Source organism: Ovis canadensis, chromosome 19 (genome assembly GCF_042477335.2).
Source record: "Ovis canadensis isolate MfBH-ARS-UI-01 breed Bighorn chromosome 19, ARS-UI_OviCan_v2, whole genome shotgun sequence".
NCBI classification, from domain to species: domain Eukaryota; kingdom Metazoa; phylum Chordata; class Mammalia; order Artiodactyla; family Bovidae; genus Ovis; species Ovis canadensis.
In genome coordinates, this window is record NC_091263.1 from 38,901,807 (window position 1) to 38,915,109 (window position 13,303).

General features: G+C 43.3%; 1 protein-coding gene across 3 annotated transcripts in view; it reads right to left on the reverse strand.

The window, feature by feature from the left end:
- The window catches only part of CNTN4 (contactin 4), a 1,043,858-nt gene extending 1,040,749 nt beyond the window's left edge, over nt 1–3,109 (reverse strand). For 2 of the 3 annotated variants that reach the window (XM_069561832.1, XM_069561831.1), the window contains exon 1: nt 2,887–3,100. The gene's annotated coding sequence lies outside the window, so the exon portion shown is untranslated. Of the gene's footprint in view, nt 1–2,886 lie in introns of all 3 variants that reach the window. The other variant, XM_069561830.1, reaches the window with a different exon arrangement.
- Nucleotides 3,110–13,303: the final 10,194 nt, after the last annotated feature.

A 13,303-nucleotide genomic window follows, 5' to 3' on the forward strand; every position in this document is an offset into this window, starting at 1 on the left:
GTGAAGACCAATAGGTCTAAGTTAATAAAGCTGGTTTCCTTCACCAGACTTAACACACTGGGCTGTGGAAAATGACAACAATAAGACTCTCCACATCTGTGTATACAGACATCTTCCACTTACCCTATGAAACAGATTAATTAAAATCATATAAAAGCATGTTTTCACAGAAGATTAAATTATTTGGATTTTAAAAAAGACTGAAACAAATGTATATTATGTCTATGTCTTCAAAGAAAACAAAGAGGAACCCAATGCATTAAAATCATGCCCATACAAACTTGGGGGGAAAAGTCAGAACTATAAAGGGGAGTCTTCTGCTGAGAAGTTTACTTATCCAGGTTACCTTCATTTTATAAGACCTAAACTGATGTAACAGATGTCCTGTGTACCTTTCAGAAAAAAAAAAAAACAAAACTGTCGTTAAAAGATAGTGTTTAGTGGGAAAAAAAATTCTAAAACCTACTTCTGAATAAAAAAGAGAGAACTAAGCAAAATAAGTGGATGATATTTTTTAAGTCAACATTTTTGAAAAGCTTGTTCTCTGTTCACTCTTTTTTAAAAAAAGATCTTTAATTTTTACTGAAAAAATATCAACTAGCATAATGTATTTTCTAAACCCACCTTTATTTTGGCCACAGAATCACAGTTATTTATATTTTTATGTTAGTGAATGTACCGATGTCACTGCACATATTTTTACTGTACAATGCAGTTACTTTGCTGATTGAGAAACTGTGTCATTCAGTCATCTAAGAAATATTTTGCTGTTCCTATCATATGACCTACCAATATGAAATGACTAGGGAAGGGGGCAACAAACTGGCTGGAGGAGGAAAATTCTTCCAGGTTAAAGAAGTGAAAAGTGTTTATTAAAAGGCTGCAAACAAGGAAACCTGCTTTCTTTGTCATTTCCAAGTGGCTCTGATCTGCACCCTTAAACAACAGGTCACTCCTCGTACCATCTCAGCCCCTAATTTTAAAAGGTCAGTTTTTCATGCTAGCCAGCAAACTTGGAGGGTCCACTCTGATAAACAATGAGGCTTACCATTATGATCCCACCTCATCAAGCCAGAGCAGCTGAAGCCAGTTTAAACAAATAAACAAAATCAATAGCAATTTATGCGATGGCAAAAAAAATAATATCCCCACGGAACTTTACTTCTGATCCTTAGCAGCAATCTTACACTTTCATCACCTCTTGTGTTGATTCACACAAGGCAGGAAGAATAAAGTTATGGGTGAAACGTGAGTTTTCTCATCAAGCCACCAAAACTACCTCAAGGTGTCTACCCCCATGACACAACCTTCTTTTCCACTCACTTGGAAAGAGGCAGAGGGAAAAAAAAAAAAAAAAAAAACTTGCTAATCAGCCGGACTGGCAATGCTACTCCACAGACCTGCCTGCAAGGAAATGTACAATCTTCATGCGCTTGCCCCCTCCCTAAAGGACTTAAACCATAAACTTCAAAGCACAAAAAAAAATGTACATTCCAAACAAATATGGAATTATTACATGAAATATCCACTTCGCAGTAAACTGCAGGAGCTTCCCATGCAATTAAAGGACGCTGTTATTCTGACAAACATGTCCCTGCCTCTATGTCGATTCCAGTAGGAAAACTAGAAAAAGTTCCAGGAGCCTAGCATTCCTCCCAGGAGCTCCTCCATGCAAACAACCCTTCAACACAACCCAAGATCCACCCACACCTCCAACGCAGACCACCCACCCAGGGTGAGCTGCCACACTGACTCGCCCTTAAGACCACCCCCGCAAGCCTCTTCGCTCCAAACCTGGAGACCCCAGCCAACCATCAACCTCCTAAGCTTCGCGTTGCGAGAAGCCTCCTTGCAGGAGCTCCGCTGTGCTGCAAAATGTTTTCATGTATCAGACGCCCTGACTGGTTCTGAGAGATTCAGGAGCCCACGTCCTCCTAAACCTCACCTCCACATCTTTCATAAGCAATTAAATATATTCGCGAAGCACAAGGAGAAGAAATGCACGCAGGGCTTGAGCTCTCCGTTTCAAAACGAGAGCGAGCCTGCTGGTGTCTGCAGGGTGCCCGACGCACATCTCGCTGATGTCTGGGTCCGGGGAAGAGAAAAGGGGGTTGCCTTCGCCTTTCAAAAGGAACGGCGAATCCCCCTGAAGTTGCAGGTAAATAAACGCAGCACCCACTCGCTCCCGCAGAGTCTGGGTACATCAGCTAGGTGCCACAACAGCGGGGACCTGGTGGATGTGGTTCGTCGCTGTCCCTCCAGTGCTCAACACTGAGTCTGGCGCACAGTGGCCGCCCCCCACCAAAAAAAAAAAAAAGTGTCCTTCCTAACAAGACTTCTTCCACCGCGGCTACGGGATCTTGCCCTTTCAGTCCCAAGTCCCTTCACATCTCAGCCCAAGTTCGCCTTCCTCTACTGTGGCTGCAGCTGGGCGCTCGGAGCCCCGGGGAACATCTGAGGGAAACTCTGCCGCCGAGAACCGTGCGCAAGCGGCGAAGGCGCGCGGAAAGGGGACGACAGCTTGAAACCAGTTGCAGGAGCTGATTTTAAGGGTTCCTGAAGCATTACCGGCTCTAGGTTCCCTCTTTCGCGGCAGCCTTCCGGCGCAACAAACTTACTTTCTGACTAAAAACAAGGGTTGCCGTGAGGTGACTGCGTGGCGGCGTCGGTGCCCGGGCTCCTCCCGGGTTCAGGGCGCACGGTGACCGGCCCACGGCGGTTCGGCCCACAGCCCCCGTCCAGCCCTGCAGGAGGGGACGCCCCCGAAGAACCCCCTCTCCACTGGGCAGCCTCCGAGACCCGTGCTCTTTCTCCGAATTCGAGGTGCCCAGGGCAGCACGCACCCAGGCTGGAGAGGGACCCGGGCAGCTCGCGCGCTGCACTTACCTGAGCTCCTGAGCGCGGCTCCCGCCTCAGCTTCGGGTGCGGCGCCGGCACAGACCCAGGGTCCCAGAGTAGTGGCGAAAGCTGCCTACTTGCGACCAATCCCGGGGTTGAACCCGGTGCTCTGCCTGGTGCCGCGCTCCCCTCCCTCCTCACGCTCGCGGCTGCTCAAAAAACCCGGCGGCGCGGAGTTCAGGCTGCCGGCTCCCCAGCCCCGGAGGAGGGGGAGACGCGGGAGGAGGACGCGGGGGCGGGGGACGGCGCGCGGGAACTGAGCATGCTCAGTGCGCGGCCGGCGGAGGCGCGCGCCCCGGCGCCGCACCTGCCGGCGCTGCCCGCGGGGGAAGGGCCCGGTGCCCGGGAGCAGAGATGTGGCAGGGTGCCTCGCCTGAGTCCCGGTCACCCGATGAACCATCAAGCCGATGCCCGCGCCCTGAAGAGGATATGCTGCTGAGCGACGGGAAATAAACCGCATCGATGCCGCCTTCTTTTCGAGTATGGGGGCGCAAGGAGGCGCGACCTGCCCGGGTACCCAAACCTCTGGCCTCCGGGAAACGCAGGGTCTCATTAAGGCTCCCTGGCCAGGGACACACTTTTGCTCTGGGGTCTGAGAGTTGCTGAGTTCAGAAGGATTGGGGCGGGGGGTGGGGGTGGGGGACCGGTATTAAACTTATGAAGCCTGAAGAAGGGGCTTTTGGAAGGTTTATCCTACCTCTCCTCGGGAGGAGGACATTGGCCAGACCGGCAGTGTAACCGACCTGGAGTCTCACCCATCCAAGCTGGCTTTCGAGCCGGATTGTGTGTATTGGAGAGGAAACAGTTGTGATGAAATAGGCACAAGGATCAATTTGCGGTGTGTGTGGGCACATTGAAAGCTTTGTTATTCAAAAACATGTGCCTTAGACAATGATGTTACCATGGGCATTCTGTAGTATGCATCTACTGTTTTCTCGCAGAAATGGCTCTCTTCACCCCAACTCCAAACCTCAGGGTAACCGTAGAGATTGCCAGCAATGCCCAGCGTCTCAACAACCGTGTGCAAAGAGAGTCTGACAGGCAGAGGAAAGCCAGCCGGCCTGAACTCATCTGGATTGCATTCCCAGCAATCCCAAGAAAGCCTGGGTTCCTCTCCCAGGGAAAAAGCCCCAGGGGCTTTGCTGAACTCTCCTTTTCCTGAGCATCGCTCAGCAAGTCAGAGCTACATAAACAACTTCTGACCATTTACACAATCATGTAAACCTACCCTGACATGTCCATTATGTGGAAAAGATGTTAACTGGAAAACTATTTTTAAACTACTGTAGTAAGCAAACACCCAACTCCTACCAATATATGCAGCTGCCTTGTTAGTTCACACATTTTTGTTTGTTTGTTTTGTTTTTGTTTTCAATTCTGATTCAGGAAGTGCGCAGATTCAGACATGTTAGTGGGCATTGTGTTCAAAATTTTCACCACTTAAAATTCTGTGGCTTTCCTTGCTGCTGCAATCAATGCTAAGGAAAGGAGATTTTGTTGCTTTTTTCCCCCAGATTTCTTGATTGCTTAAACTTAGAAAGAAATTGTCAGCTTTTCCCTCCTCCTCCTGTGGTATGTTTCTCTAATAGTGGTACTTTTGCAAAATGGAAATGTTGATAATGCAGATATATTCCATGGCAAATAAATGGTTAAAATGAATTGTTTCTGCTCATGTTGAAGGCTTTTGTGTTCCTGACAGAAACATGACTTGTAATTATTTTTAGATTGATTATTTTTTTGCACCTAGTCAATTAAAAATAAAAATATATATGTTTTTAAGTAAAAATATATGACAAAAATGCCTGGCCAGTAATTCTACAGGGAAATATTCTTATGTATTTATTCATGCATACTTTTAACATGTTCAGAGGAAAAGAGGTATTTTGTACTCAAAACCAAATATCAAAGAAAAAAAAAAGAATAAAGCAAACTGTCACATTCTCCCAAGGAGACTACAAATTTTAGCAATTTTCAAAGTTCTATGAAGATTTTGGACAAAATCCCTTAACAGTGTTTCTGAATTTCGAATTTAGATATTTTGTTTTCATCCTTTCCTTCAACTCTTCACCCCTCTATGATACACTAGGTATTCCAGTAGGTGCTGTGTGCATGCGCGCTAAGTCGCTTCAGTCGTGTCAGACTCTTTGCGACCCCATGCACTGTAAACCACCAGGCTCCTCCATCCATGGGATTCTCGAGGCAAGAACACTGGAGGGGATTGCCATGCCCTCCTCCGGGGGATCTTCCTAACCCAGGTATCGAACCGTGTCTCTTAGAGTTTTCCGCATTGGCAGGCGGGTTCTTTACACCTAACGCCACCTGGGAAGCCGAGTAAGTGCTGGGAAACTGAAAATTATCAAAACTTAGAATCTGCTCCATCGTTCATCATGTAGTTGGGAAAACAGACATTATGTAGCAGGAGAGACAGATTTGGGTTGTGCTGATGGAATGTCAGTTACATGCTATGATGAAAGACACTTTTTTTTTCTTTTCACCACCGGGGTCACACCCATTAAATGCTAAGCTTGATCAGCACCTCCCCCAACTTTTTCCAAGAAAGACAGCCACTAGTTTAAAATGCAACGAATAATCCAGTCCCTTTTTTCCATTCCACGGAAAACACATGAAGCTCACTGCTTGCCACCTCTGCCAAAAAAGGAAGCCTCTTGCTGAAGCTCCCAGGATTGGGGAGTGTTCCTGGGAGAACTAGCCCCTGCCAGGAGACAGGAATGATTTATTTTGATGACAACATCCTCACACATGTGTCCCCGCGGATCCGGGACTGGCTTGGTGTCAGTTTCTTGCTCAGGGAAGTTGTCATTGGGATTCTCTGGGGGAAAATGTTCCAAACGAATCAATTAGTGCTTCCAACAGCAAGTTTAATATCACTGCACTGAGTCCCCACTCTGTATCAGTGCATGAATGAATTACTAGTGCTCATGTAATTTGCAAGAAAACATCATTGTAAGGCAGTGGAAAATTTCTCCTGCCCATTTAGCCTAGGTAGGATCTAAGCAGAGACCTTCTGTAACCCCCTATACAGCGCCCCCAAATAATTTTACTTCCAAGCCTTTTAATCTTTGTGGACACAAGGTCACCTCTTAATGCTCATTAAACCAATTTGAAAAGAGTCTGATAACTCTTAAGGGAAATTAACACTGAAAACGCTTTTGACTTTTTGGAGACATGTATGGAATACATCAGCAGGTTAGGCTCAGCATGCAACAGTTCTGAAATCCAGAAAGGGCATTTATCTACTCCTGTCACTTCTTCCCCACACATCAAGAGGACATGGTGGAAATAGCTCTAATAAAAGTGGGAAAAGGAAGAGTATCACAGGAAAAGAAATATACATTCCAGATACATCTGATGTGATTTGATTTTCTTCTTACACCTTGCATCCAGGATCATTTAAAAAAACTAAATAAACACCACCCTCTCTTTTCTAAATGACTTGACTAAGGCCATCCGGTGGCAAGAATGTTTCAATTAGATAACACATACCTACCTTTTATAATTAGTTGTTGCTTATTTTTAGTGTTTTTGGTATCTAGATAAATCTTTCAGTATGAAGCAACACTTGTACCCTATCCCCGGGTATTAAAACTAGTTCAAATTCACTTTGATCAAGTGGATAAAGCAGTGCTTTTTAAGGAATTGTGTCAAGAGGAGCTTTGTGTTCATTGTTGAAACAGATTGTAATGAAACAAAGTTCCGGTAAAGACTTTCAGACTAGGCTCCTTAAGGTTCCTCCTCTTCAATTGTTTTAGGTGACTGATGGATGCTTGAGTTTCAAACTAAGGGCTTCAGAACAATAATGGCCACATAGCGGGATAATGATAATTAACAGACAAAAGCACAGTTAATTGCCATGAAGGTTGTGATATAGATTGACAGAGTCAGAGTAAGCTGGAAGCCTGAAACCGCAGCCAAGACTACTTTATAAACACGGCAGTGAGACTCTGACAGTATTTAAGCATTAGGAATCAATCAGCTGTGCTCCCCTCCACACTTTTCCAGATTTCATTCGATTCTTTATACAGAATGCAAAAATAAAAGTTTCAGAGGACTTTGGTTTTTGTTGTCTGCAGTAATTATGATTTGTGAAAGTGAAGCCACTCAGTCGTATCCGACTCTGCGACCCCATGGACTATAGCCTACCAGGTTCCTTCGTCCATGGGATTTTTCAGGCAAGAGTACTGGAGAGGGTTGCTATTTCCTTCTCCAGGGGATCTTCCCAACCCAGGGATTGAACTTGGGTCTCCTGCATTGTAGGCAGACACTTTACCGTCCTAGCCACCAGGGAAGTCTTTATGATCTGTGAAGCCTCTGGGAAAGATTGAAGACAAAAGGAGAACAGGGCGGCAGAGGATGAGATGGTTGGATGCCATCACCAAGTCAATGGCCATGAACTTGGGCAGACTCCAGGAGATAGTGAAGGACAGGGAAGCCTGGCACGCTGCGGTCTATGGGGTCGCTGAGTCAGACACGACTGAGCAACTAAACAGCAGCAACAGCAAAGTCTCTGGGAACCCTGAATTAGTGAATACTAAAACCATTGCTCCTATGAGAAATGAAGAGTTAGGTTCCTGCGAGCCTCTGGTGACATTTTCATTAAGCAATCAGTAGAAAAAATCTTATGTGCACGTCTCCCTAAAGGCATTGTACTTAATGCATATTGTTGATTCGTTAACATTGTAACAGTCAGCACCATTATAACTCATTCTTGAACAAAGCTTGTTGAACAGATGAATTTTCTCTGGAAGGCACACCACAGACTTCTTGCCCTTAGCAACACAAGATAGCACTTCAGCTCCATGCTTTGGGCCATTTCAAATGGCAAGATCTCCAATAAAAAGGCACAGAAATGTGGCACCAAATAGACTGCGAAAAGGACATGTCTTTACAATAAAGAAATAAAACAGGAAGGCAGAGCATCAGCTTTTTAGACTTCAACGAGGAGAGCGGGCAACTCAAATTTTTCAATGCTCTGTGTGTTGTCCACTAGTGACTGCAAAAGTACCACAGGTATTGACTTTGAGGTTACAAATAAATTTCAGTAAGTAGACAAATTTATAAATATGGAATCATGAATACTAAAAATGACTATACCAAAAACCCCCTTTAAATTGTTAACCACATTAGTCCATATGGTATATGATTCAATGTATAGGTATTTGATTTATATGCAATCATTTTAGAAACATTTTACTAAGAGGAAAAAACTATGTTTTGTACTATCAAAGACTGGCTTCTGCCAACTTCCTCAAATAAATTATATGTCACAATTACATAGGAATTTTCTGTTTATTATGAACCATAGTCATTTCTGTGTTTATTTACAAAGTGGAGTTTGGAGTTTTGGTTGCTGCTGTTCAATGTGACAATTCATGAAGGATAATTTCAAGAGCTAAGAGTAAAATTAAGGGTAAAGAGAGAGGAAGGTTAGTGAAGTGAAAGACATGTTTCTTTAGGGGCTGAGAAAAATGGACTTCTGTTCTTGGTCCCAGAACATCATAATCTTAAATGGACCTAAGACTGACAATTATCTCTGCAGATGGCTGGATGCAGAGGAAACCAATGCACGAACTGAAATGAATAGATCAGATTCTAATGATCATTTTTTTGTTCTATGAAAGGGATGTTCGGTGTGTGGGGGTTTCCTTGTTGGTCCAGTGGTTACTACTCCACTTTCCAAAAGGGTGTGTGGGTTCCATCCCCTGTCAGGGAACTAAGATCCCACATGCTGCATGGTGTGGCCAAAAACTTTTTTGGAAAGAAAGAGATGTGGTAAATAAATGGTTTTTTATGTGAATTCTTTAATAATATTGCTACAGGTTCCTATTTGAAGTCTCAGCTCATGGTAAGAAATTTTATAAGATGGTTCTCAGTGATCCATGCTTTCTACTCTACATGGCCCTATTTAATTCCTTTCCTTTAACTGTTGGCTAGACTTATTGATTCACTGAAATGATGGATGTCACTTTCAAGATTAGGTTACACAAATACTGTGGTTTCTATCTTGAGTACTCTTCTTCCCTCTCTTTCAGATTGCCAGATGTAACAGGTCTCAGTTAGCCTATGGAAAGGCCCTCATGGCAGATAACCAAGGCATGACAATTTTCATTAGAAGCAGATCTATTTAGGCTTGCCAACAGCTGTGTGAGTGAGTTTGAAAGCAGATTCTTCAGTTCTAGTAAAATCATGAAATGACTAAGCCACTGGCCAATCACGTGGCTGTGATTTCATGGGAAACCTTCAGCCAGCAGTGTCCCCATTAAGAGATATCTAGATTCAAGACGAATGACAACATTGATTAGTTGTTTGTACACTTAAGCCCCTATGCTTTGATGTAATTTGCTACACAACAACAGACGGCAAATACAGTACATCAAGGCTGTATATTGTCATCCTGCTTATTTAATTTATATGCAGAGTACATCATGAGAAACGCTGAGCTGGAGGAAGCACAAGCTGGAATCAAGATTGCCGGGAGAAATATCAATAACCTCAGATACGCAGATGACACTACCCTTACAGCAGAAAAGCAAAGATGAACTGAAGAACCTCTTGATGAAAGTGAAAGAGGAGAGTGAAAAAGCTGACTTGAAACTAAACAGTCCCATCATTTCGTGGCAAATAGATGGGGAAACAATGGAAACAGTGAGAGACTTCATTTTTCTGAACTCCAAAATCATAGCAGATGGTGACTGCAGCCATGAAATTAAAAGACATTTGCTCCTTGGAAGAAAAGCTATGACAATCCTAGACAGCATGTTAAAAAGCAGAGACATTACTTTGCTGACAAGGTCCATCTAGTCAAAGCTATGGTTTTTCCAGTAGTCACATATGGTTGTGGGAGAAGGAAATGGCAACCCACTCCAGTATTCTTGCCTAGAGAATCCCATGGACAGAGGAGCCTTGGTGGGCTGCTGTCCATGGGGTCGCACAGAGTCAGACATGACTGAAGGGACTTAGCATACAGGCATGCATTGGAGAAGGAAATGGCAACCCACTCCAGTATTCTTGCTTGGAGAATCCTGTGGACAGAGGAGCTTGGTGGGCTGCTTTTCCATGGGGTCACACAGAGTCAGACACGACTAAAGTGACTTGGCATGCATGCATGCATGTATGGTTGTAAGAGTTGGACCATAAAGAAAGTTGAGCACCAAAGAATTGATGCTTTTGAACGGTGGTGTTGGAGAAGAGTCTTGGGAATCTTTTGGACTGCAAGGAGATTAAACCAGTTAATCGTAAAGAAAATCAACACTGAGGTCAAACCAGTTAATCGTAAAGGAAACCAACATTGAATATTCATTGGAAGGACTGATGCTGAAGTTGAAGCTCCAATACTTTGGCCACCCAATGCAAAAAACTGACTCATTGGAAAAGACCCTGATGCTGGGAAAGATTGAAGGCAGGAGGAGAAGTGGACGACAGAAGATGAGATGGTTCGATGGCATCACTAACTCAATAGACATGAGTATGAGCAAGCTCCTGGAGTTGGTGATGGACAGGGAGGCCTGGCATGCTGCAGTCCATGAGGTCACAAAGCGTCAGACATGACTGAGAGACTGGACTGAACACTCCAAGATATTCTGATTTGGTGAGTTTGGAGTGGAACTTAATACGTGCATTTTACAGTAAATCAATTGAGTCTGATGCATGTGGTTCATGGTTGCTGCTGCTGCTGCTGCTAAGTCGCTTCAGTCGTGTCCGACTCTGTGCGACCCCATAGACGGCAGCGGACCAGGCTCCCCCGTCCCTGAGATCCTCCAGGCAAAAACACCAGAGTGGGTTGCCATTTCCTTCTCCAATGCATGAAAGTGAAAAGTGAAAGTGAAGTCGCTCAGTCATGTCCGACTCTTAGCGACCTGATGGTCTGTAGCCTACCAGGCTCCTCCGTCCATGGGATTTTCTAGGCAAGAGTACTAGAGTGTGATCCCATTGCTGGTTACTCTTTTGCAAACCCTGGTATTTGGTGACATACGAGTTACAAAAATTTTAGAGAGTTCATTGGGACTTCCCTGGTGGTCCAGTAGCTAAGAATCTGCCTGCTAACATAGGCAGATGGGTCCGATCCTTGATCAGGGAAGATTCCACATGCTGTGGGGCAACTAAGCCTGCACATGTTGCATCTACTGAGCCAGCTCACCACAACTATTAAAGCCTGTGTGCCCTAGAGCTGATGCTTTGTCACAAAAGATGCCACCACAATGAGAAGCCCAGGCACCGCAACGAAAGAGTAGCCCCTGCTCTAGGAACTAGAGAAAGCCCGTTCGCAGCAATAGAGACCCGCAAAGCCAAAATTAAATAAATTAATTAATTTTAAAAAATTAGTTCATCAAATTAAATATCTTTCATTTTTCTAAATAATCACTACTGTGTGTCTCTTGCATCTCCTGCATTGGCAGGCAGATTCTTTATCATTGTGTCACCTAGGAAGCCCACTACATACTCACATAAGAATAATTATAGATTTTCTAGAACATTTTCACATTGTAAATATTGCTATAATATAATTTTATTCACTTAAAATGTGCCCTGAATTTTTTTCCCCTATCATTAAAGACTTCCCAATGCCTTATTTTTAAAAAGTGTTTAATGCTCCATTTTGGGGGGCTCCCAGATTCTTCAATCGTGAAGAATCTGCCTACAGTGCAGGAGACTTGGGTTAGATCCCTGGATTGGGAAGATCCCCTGGAGTTAGAAATGGCAACCCACTCTAGTATTCTTGCCTGGAAAATTCCATGGACAGAGGAGCCTGGTGGGCTACAGTCCATGGGGTCACAAAGAGTTGAACACGGTTGAATAAATAGACAACAAATACTCCATTTTGGAATATACTACAAATTAATAAATTCTCAATAAAATTTTGAACATTTAAATTGTGTCTGTTCTCCCATGATAAACTTTTCAACAAACATTTTGAAGTTAAATTTTACATACACAAGTACTTCTTTAGAATAAAAAGTTGTGGTTTTGTTCATTCTTAATTATTAGATTCTTTTGGATAGACAACCATTACCTCCAAGAAATGAAGGAGGTGAGATCTCTATGTATTATTCTCAACACCTTTAAAGTAACAGAATATAAGAAAAGAAGATTCAAGGTTAAATTCTACATATGTAAAACCATAGCAGGCAGGCATAAAAACAGCACCACTCAAGTTGTAAGCTCGACAAAGTAGCAGCTCTCTTTTCCACAAGCTGTGCAATAGCCATTGGAATGAAAGAGTCACTGGAGGCAATTGCAGGACTATCGTAAGGGTAGGATTCGGCTAACATTTTAATTGGAGTTTGGCAGCAAAATCCTCTGGAAAGTGATCAACACAGAAATTATTACAATCTTGAGCACAAGGCACCACTCCTAAGAATATAGGCTCTTGGGCTCACTAGATTTCTATATTCTGCAAAAGCAAAACTAGTATTTCTAGTAAAACTCTTATCTTAGGCACCACTCATTTCACCAGTGAATAATCATTGCTACCTTCAATTATGTCAATTAACAAAGCTTTTATCACTGATCTTAAATAAAGTTAATTGGATCCCTTGTGGTTTTCTGATAAGAGGCTTTCAGATGGTAACTACTCACCTCTGGAAAATGCATTCCTGATTGGAGAAATACAAATATTAACAAACCACAGCAAGAGGGTAGGGAAAAGTAACACACACAGTTCACACAGAGGGCCGTCAACCATACATCACATCACTAACATTTTTAAATAAACGAATGCAACAGAAAATTTGTGCACATTTTCACTTGCTGTGCACCTGAAACTAACAAAGCATCGTAAATCAACTATGCGCCAATGACAAAAGTTTGTTTAAAATCTGTGCACATTTTTAGTATGCTTATTCCTGTTGCCAAAATTTATGTCAACTTGCTCTTTCATCAGTAGGATGTTTTCCCAGTTTCTTGCGTGTGCTGTGCTATGCTTAGTTGCTCGGTTGTATCTGACTCTTTTCAACCCCATGGACTGTATAGCCCACCAGGCTCCCTGTCTCTGGGGATTCTCCAGGCAAGAATACTGGAGTGGGTTGCCATGCCCTCCTCCAGGGGATCTTCCCAACCCAGGAATCCAATTCAGGTCTCCCTCATTGCAGGCAGATTCTTAACCATCTGAGCTACCAGGGAAGCCCAGTTTCTTGCATACTTGATGAGTAATATAATTTTATTTATATCTTTTCTAATCTGTGGAAATAAAATATTTCACATTTTTCTTCTCTTTGTTATCAATGAGGCTCAATCCTTCCATATGTTTATTTGCTGTATGCGTCTAATAAAATGCTTGTGTTCTTTGTTCATTTACTTGAATATTTATGTTTACCCTAGAAATTTGTCAGTTTTCAGTATATTTAAGATAATAAAATTTTATCTTTGCAAATATTTTTCTGTTTGCTTT